Genomic DNA, 8,863 nt, shown 5'->3' on the forward strand with positions numbered 1-8,863 from the left:
CTGACCCTTCTATCTCAGGATTGTTGAGATCTTTAAATCTAGTCACATTCCAGGTCTTAGTGCTATTATTACATAAAGTAATAAGTTTGTTAATACTTAAATTAACATTATTAAATATAATATCATTTCTGTGAAATCATGCACTCCACCAAATAAAAATAATCTTAATGAAATCATCTTTTGGAATTAAATCCTTGAGATGATTAAGTTTCGTTAGAAAACTTTGACTTGTAATAGTATCATAATTTGACAAAAACTCGTTGAATCTAATAATGTTCAGGTCTTGGATGATAGACCCAATCAAGGGACATTCATAAAAGAAATGATCTTTGTTTTCAATAGGATTGTTGCACAAAACACAATGAAGTGGGACATCAATATGACTCTTGAGAAATCTATTTTTCGTTGGAAAGCCGTCAACACAGGCTTTCCAAATAAAAAATTTCAATTTAGGAGAAATATTCAATTTTCAAATTCACTGAAATTCACATTTGTCAAGAGCTTGATCGAACAAACCTTGCGCTAACCAAGTTGCTGTTTTGGTAGAGAAATTTCCATCTATGGACAACCCCCAAATGAGGGTATCTGGAATATCATTATGTGGCACTGGAATGTTAGTAATCTGATTAACAATATCGTTATTCACTAAACTGGATAATTTACAAACATCTCATTACTTGTCTGAGGTTATGAAATCTTTAACCAAAAGATTAAAATCACGGTTACTGTTTGGGCTAAAAATAGCACCATAAAAGGAAGGCCCACTTGATAAAATAAAAGACTATGGGATGAGTGATAAGGAGGAAGGAAGCCCGTAATTCGAGAAGGGGGGAACGGTCTGGCATGTGCGGAAAGAAGACCAGGGGCCCATCAGAGGAGACGTCCAGATTAAGGAAAGAAGAGTCAGGGAGAAGTTAGGGAGAAGTCAGGGAGATCAGGGAGAATTGGGGAAGACGGCCAAATATGGAAAGAGTTCTTATGGAAATTATATTCCCTTTCCATAATCAAGGTAGGATATATCTAGGGTTCTCATCCTATAAATAGCCAAGGAAGCAAATCAAGAAAGACATTCAACACATCCACATATTCACACATCGACGTCAAGACCTCAGCATATTCTCATACTCACATATACATCCGCTCAAGATCTTGCAGGCCTGACACCTCGTGCCAGTAGGATTAGCACTACGTTACTATTATAATCATCCTCCTATTCAAGTATATTGCAATATTTGGAAGGGTACCGTCCCTCCCGCGGTTGTTCATACATTGGGTTTTCCGCGTCACCAAATCTCACGTCTTAATTTATATTTTGCACTTAATTTCTCTATTTATGCATCAACATACAAACAATTAATCAAATATCCAACGAGTAAGATCGCATTGACCCGAATTAATCAACTCGGTAAAAAAATACCTAAACAATTACTATCATCATCAACTATACTGCTTGTAAGTGGGTGTGAAAAAACCCAATTATCAGACCAAAACTTAATGTTGCTACCATTACCTACCTGTCATCTCAGTCCTTTTCTAAATAGAGTCCAAAGACTCATTAGTTTACGCCATTGCCAAGAAGAGGCTGAATTAGGCTTATGATCAAAGAGTGAACAATTTCTCAAGTATTTTTTAGATACCACTTTGACCCATATACTTTCCTTATCCATATGAATTTTCCATAAAAGTTTCATTTGAAGAGCTTTATTGGCTGCTTCAGAAGATTTAATTCCTAAACCACCAACCGACTTTGGTAAACAAACTATATGTCAATCAACCAAATTAGGAGAACGTTGGGAAGGATTCTTATTCCAAAGAAAGTCTATATTAATTTTATCTAATCTATTATGGATCGATGAAGGGAGGAGGAAGCTTTGCATCTGAAAAGTTCCCTTCGCGGCTAAATTAGCATTGACAAGAACTAGTCTACCTGCTTGAGATAGAGAATTCGCTTTCCATTTCGATAATTGAGTGCAAGAAGATTGAATAATGTTCTCGAAAGTATTTTTAGTCACTCTGCTATCAATTATAGGACATCCTAAATATTTACCCAAATGAGCTTCCTCGTTCATATGAAGAATGCTTCTAAAGGATTCACGAAGAGAACGCTCAATATTTCTAGTGCATTGAAAAGTTTATTTGTCAAAATTAACAAATTGTCCGAAAATCGTGCAAAATTTATCTAAAATAGACTTAATAGTTCTACAACTCTAGTTAGAGGCTTTAGCAAAAATGATAGTGTCATCCGCAAAAGTGAGAAACGGAATTTTCTCCACCCCGGATCCAATTCTAATACCAATATCACTAGAGCTAACATCACTATTTTTTTGTAGAGATCTTGCTAAAATCTCGGCGCACATAATAAATATATATGGCGAAAGTGGGTCTCCTTGTCGAATACCTCGAGTGGGTCTAAAAACGTCTCCCGGTGTTCCATTTACTAACACTGAGTAAGAAACAGTGTTTATACATGCCATAATTCATGAAATCCATTTAGCATTAAAACCCATTTGCTTAAAAGTTTCCTAGATAAAATTCCATTCTAGTCGGTCATACGCTTTCTCCATATCAAGTTTGATTGCAATCCAACATCCTTTGCCTTTTTTACGTTTAAACGAGTTGAAAATCTCGTGTGCTAAAAGAATATTATCTTGAATGAATCGATTAGGTGTAAAAGCACCTTGAAACGGGTGTATAATCTTATGCAAGACACTTCGAAGACGATTAGCCAAGATTTTTGCAATAATTTTATAAGTAGTTGAACAAAGACTAATCGGGCGAAAATGGTTTGTTGTTGGAGGATTTTCAATTTTAGGAATCAATGCTATGAAAGTATGATTTATTTCTTTTAGTAATTTCTCAGAATGGAAAAATGCTAAAACTGCATTAGTGACAGAATTCCCTACAATATCCCAGTATTTTTGAAAAAACTCTGCAGGAAATCCATCGGGACCTGGGCATTTATCTGCGGCTAAACTAAACACAGTTTGTTTAACCTCTTGCCTACTAATATTATCTGTAAGAAATCTGTTATCTTCGTCTGTAATTAATTCACAAATAGACTTAAAATCTTCATTCTTGTCGAAATTACAAAGATGATTTTTCGCAAACCTAAATTTAAACTCCTCGGATATTTCTTGCTTAATGAGGTTTTGATCGGTAATACAAGCACCATTCTTATTTATAAACTGTTTAATGCCATTTCTACTACGTCTAATCGTAGCATGAGTTTGAAAAAATTTGGTATTATTATCTCCAAAATTAGCCTTGTTTATACGAGCTTTTTGTTGCCAGTAAACACGTTTATAGTCAAGGAGTGCATCGCGCTTTTTCAACCATCTCAATTGTGCGACTTCTAAATTGGTACTATGAGATGTGCCTAGTTGATTTTGTATATTTTCTAACTTTTTTTCAGCAATTGAAAGTTGTCTAAAAATATTTCCAAAAGTAGACTGATTCCATTTTTTAGCTTTTTGTTTTAGCAATTTGCATTTTTGGGAGAGACATAACATATAAGATCCCTGAAATTGGTATTGCCAACAACTTTTAGCCATTTTACTGAAATCATTCCGGAGGGTCCACATGAGTTCAAATCGAAAAGGAGGGGCTTTCTTATGAACTTGGTCGTGAAACTTCACAGAGATAGGACAATGATCGGAGCTAGTGAAAGCATGATGCACAAACTGCATATTTGGATATCTACTTATCCAATTAGGAGACGCTAAAGCTCTATCAAGTATTTCAAAAACATTTTCAGAACCACTTTTCTTTTTTCTCCAAGTAAAAAAATTACCGGAAAAAGGTAGATCTATACAATTTGTATTACTTAGAAACTTAGTTAATCTCACGCAACGCGCATTGGTAACCTTTGCGCTCCCATCTTTTTCACTAGGACTCTTAATCTCGTTAAGATCCCCTAATAATACGAAAGGCAAATCAAGATTAAGGACAAAATTTTGAAATTCATTCCAAAAATCTGATTTATCAGCCGGTTGAGCCGGAGCATAAATAAAAATAAGGCAAAATTTAACATTAATCGCTAAATCACATACTTCACAAGCAATAAATCTTTTGGACTTAAAAATGACATTTATCGAAAAAGTCATGGAGATATACTCTTTCCAAAATAACCAAATACCGCTTGATAAACCTGAACTAGGGATAATCGCAAATATTAAATCCAAAACTAGCTATCAGATGAGAATCAGGCTTAGACTCCGATTTAGTGTCACAAATAGCTAAAATTTTAATTCCATTTGACGAGCAAAAGAAATTAAGTTCTTCGGCAAAATTCTTTCTTTTAGTACCCCTAACATTCCAAAAGGCAATATTCATGGAAAATACATGAAAATAAACTGACGCATAAGTGACTTTATAATGTCGCAAGGCGCTAAACTAATTAAAGTTAATAACAACCATAACCGATAAAGTTCGTGTGCGTTGTTACACGTACAAAGGATTGTAATAGCAATCATATAAGATTCAAGACTATGTTTAGTTCTAATCAATATGACATTTTTTTTGTCCCACACAAAAAGCATTTGATTATCAAAGAGATAAACAAGAACAACCTGATCAATAATCAAAACAAACTCATCTATAAGATTACTACCAAACGTACTTAACACAAATGGTCTAAGAGTTAAGTGATACTCATCCCAATACAGAACAAGTGACCAAATAAGGTCAAAGTTATAAAGTACAATCTTGCTGAAGAAAAAAGTGACAAGGAAATTTGTGGCTTGGATTGATCTTATGTCATGACAACAACTTGATAAAAGAGTGTCCGGGAGAGGCGAGAAATCATGACACACGATACTAAGCGCTAAAATAAAGCAAGAGTAATGCATTTGAGTAGCATACAAATAAAAATCAACATACTTAAAGTACAGGTATGCATTATCTTTGACAAAGGCATTGTGGCGACAAATGAGACAACCAGCAGTATAATTAAATCCTTGAACTAGGAAAATCCATCTAAACAAGATGACAAGTTCCCAATGAATCCTAAGAAAAACAGTGAACTGAAAGTCCACCTTACTCAAAATAAGAAGGCATTGCCGAAGCCAAATAGAGAAACATGTTTGATGGTTAGAAAAATGTTGAAAACTGATAATGATCAGTAAAAATGGCCAACAATAATAGACAAGATAATAAAAAAGATTACCATACAACAACTTGTTCAATTGTACGAAACAGTAAGACATGATGTTCCAAGACAATGAAGATCTTGTGACTGAAAAAGTGTTTTGATCGACACTTTCATCAAAGTAGACACGATACTAGATAGAGCTTTCCTTGGCTAAATAGGAGAGCAACCATGTGTCCACTAAGAAAGAAAGGATAGATCAAAACAAAAGTCTGAAATAAAGATGAAATTAATCACACACAAGGGCAAGTTGGGGAAAAAAAGATTTACCCCAATATAATAACTCGGAGGAGAGTAAAAACAACCCATCCCACGGATCGTCAAAGATTTGTTGTACTGGAAGAAGCTTGGAGATCTAGGAACTAACCCGTCAACCCCAAGACAATGAAACGGCAAAAACCAGTCCGAAATCGACCCAAGTCGACTCGTGTGATTATTTCACTACTCCCGCCGTAATTATTGTTACTTTCGCTATTTGTTGCATTAATATTGATTATTTCACTACTCCCGTTATTGTTTCTACTACTTCCGCTAAACTCGCTGAAAATATTGTTACTTTTACTATTCAAATGAGTGGTTACTATCATATAACTATATCCAATGTTACTACAATTTTTTTCTTTACTGACGAAATTACTTTTACTACTTAGGTATGCAATTTTGAGAAGATTATATACTTATATAAATATATTACATATATGCATTATATCAAATCGAAAGAATTATGCAATATTATATATTATGAAATCTAACTTGAATTATTTATAACCTACTAATATTATATTTTTGTATGTTAAATAATTAACATCTCTATACATCTAATAAACTATAAAGTTTAATAAAATTGCATAAATTTTAAATTTAATATATAATTTTATGATGATAATAATTAATACCATAAGCGTGCATTTTATATTAATTAATTATTTTATTTTAAGGAAATTGACCATCTTCTAATTTTCTATAAATATTTAGGAAAATTAGCAAGCATCTTCTTTCTTTTAATCTCCTTGAAATTGATCAGCTTAATTAATTATTTTATTTTAAGGAAATTGACCATGTTTTAATCTCTTACAAGTGTTTAGGAAAATTACCAAGCTTCTATATAATTTAGTTTTAACCCAACTATATAATATTTGCATTGAGATCCCTTAATCGGGTCCATCACACGGTGACATTGATTTAAAACTATATAGTATAATTAATGTGTATAAATTTATTTAATTACATGGAAATCCCTTGGTTTCTGGAATTAATATATAGTATTGATTGATTAGTATCGGGTTTATTCTTATATATCTATAAATACTATTAAAAGGCTACCCTAAAATGTCCAATTAAGTCCATGTAGACAATGCCACGTAGAATAAAAAAAAAAGTCACGCAGACATTTGAAGCTCACGGTAGCCGCATAACCCAAATACCACACACACATTCATATCCAATTACCCTGTCTCTTATCATCACTGATCCTACCGACAACGACAATCTCTCTTTTTTCGCTCATTTCGTTAACCGGCATTAATTTATTATTACATGGCATTAATTTAATTCATTTATCTATAAATTAAGAGAAAATTGTTGATTACAGCCTTTTAAAAATCACTTTTTGAAAATTACAGCTTTATAATTTTTTTTTTGGTAAATTACATCCAAAATATTACTTTTCTTCTAAAATTGCACCAACTTGAGGTTTTCGGTGAATTTTGATGATGTTTTTATGATGTACCCTTTATTATTTGAGAGCCTACTTACCTAGATTTCTTACCTCTCCTTAACACAAACCAATTAATCACCCCAAACATCATAAAAACATCATCAAAATTCACCGAAAACCTCAAGTTGGTGCAATTTTAGAAGAAAAGTAATATTTTGGATGTAATTTACAAAAAAAAATTTATAAGGCTGTAATTTTCAAAAAGTGATTTTTAAAAGGCTGTAATCAACAATTTTCTCATAAATTAATTTAGTTCACTTATCTATAATATTAAACGATATTATCTATATTCTTAATGATTTTTGTATATTAAATATATTGTTTTCCCAAATTTATGTAAACCTTAGAAATTTACATCAAAATTTCATAATTTATAGTTAATATTGACATTTTAATTGAAATTTTTGTGATAAAACATGTTAATAAAATTTATAATTTATAAATAAAATTGAATTTTTGTAATAAAACATGTTACTAAATTAACTAAAACTTTTTAATTAAAACTCTTCATATTACTTACCACCCACCATTTTTATTTACATTTTTTCCTATTTAATTCATTTTTTTAATTAAACATGGAAATAAATTGATTAAAACTCTTCATAATACTTAACACCCACCAAATTAATTAAAATTTTTTCCTATTTAATTAATTTATATAATATAATATGTTAATAAATTGATTAAAACTCTTTATATTACTTAACAGTTAAGACCCATAATTTTCATTAACATTTTTTCCTATTTAATTCACCTCTTGAGTTTCTCGGCAATCAATTATCTAATTAAATAATATCACAAAATAAATTAAAAAAATTAAAATATTGGAATTTATGGTTGTGTAATGGCTATAAAACCTATAATAGTTTCTATCTATAAAATCTTATTAAAAGGCTAACTTAAACAATGTGACATTGCAAGTTTAATTGTGACGTGGCAACTTTTAATGTGACATGGTAAAAAAAAAAAAGTGATATGGATTACCAATTTAAGAAAATTAAAAAATATAAGATAATTTTTTTTAAAAAATATAAGGTATAAACACAAAAATAGAAAAAAAAAATTTGTAAACCATTGATCTCCTCTCATAATTTTATTTATTTATTTACCTTATTTATTTAATCATTATTTCCTTTATTTAATGAAATGACCTTTTAACTTTCCTTTCTTTTTCTTTTTTTTTGGTGAAATGTGAGTAGTATATATATCATAACGAGGGAAGAATTACAAGATAAACAGAACTTTCCTTTCATCACTACTATATATACTCCGTATTTATGTAACATATTTTTTTATTTTTCTCTCATTCATAAAATTTTGAGAGAATTTGTAATAGAAATTTTCATATATATAACTATTATATTCACCTTAGTATTCAGTTTTATTCAAAAAACAATAGCACCTAAAGTATACATAGAAAAATAAACTAATTATTTCGTTTTTTATTTTTCTTATGTTTTCTATTAATTTGTTATTATTTTTGTCTTTGTATTAATATTGCAGGAGAATGAATTTTCAACTTTATTCAAAAAATTGGTAGGTAAGGTATAGCTAAAGAACTAAATTAATTATTTCGCTTTTTATTTTTATTATGTTTTGAATTAATTAGAATCTTATTAGTTAATTTTTTGTGTTTATATTAATATTGCAGGAGAATGAATTTTCAACTTTATTCAAAAAATTGGTAGGTAAACTATGCAATGAGAACTAAATTAATTGTTTCACTTTTTATTTTTATTATGTTTTGAATTAATTAGAATTTTATTAGTTTTTTTTATTGTTTGTTTGTACTAATATTATAAGAGGATGACATACTCACATATCAATAACAATGCACGAGTTTTTTAAATAATGGTTATGGATCTTCTTTACAAATTTTTTTTCTTGGTTTGGATGACTCTTTCATTTTTGTCAGTTTTTCTTTTTTCTACAATGGTGTATTAGAAATATCGAATGGTAGCAAAAATCTTTAATAAGTTGTTGACATGTTGTTACATTAT

Source organism: Silene latifolia, chromosome 3, assembly GCF_048544455.1.
Source record: "Silene latifolia isolate original U9 population chromosome 3, ASM4854445v1, whole genome shotgun sequence".
In the NCBI taxonomy this organism is placed as follows: Eukaryota; Viridiplantae; Streptophyta; class Magnoliopsida; order Caryophyllales; family Caryophyllaceae; genus Silene; species Silene latifolia.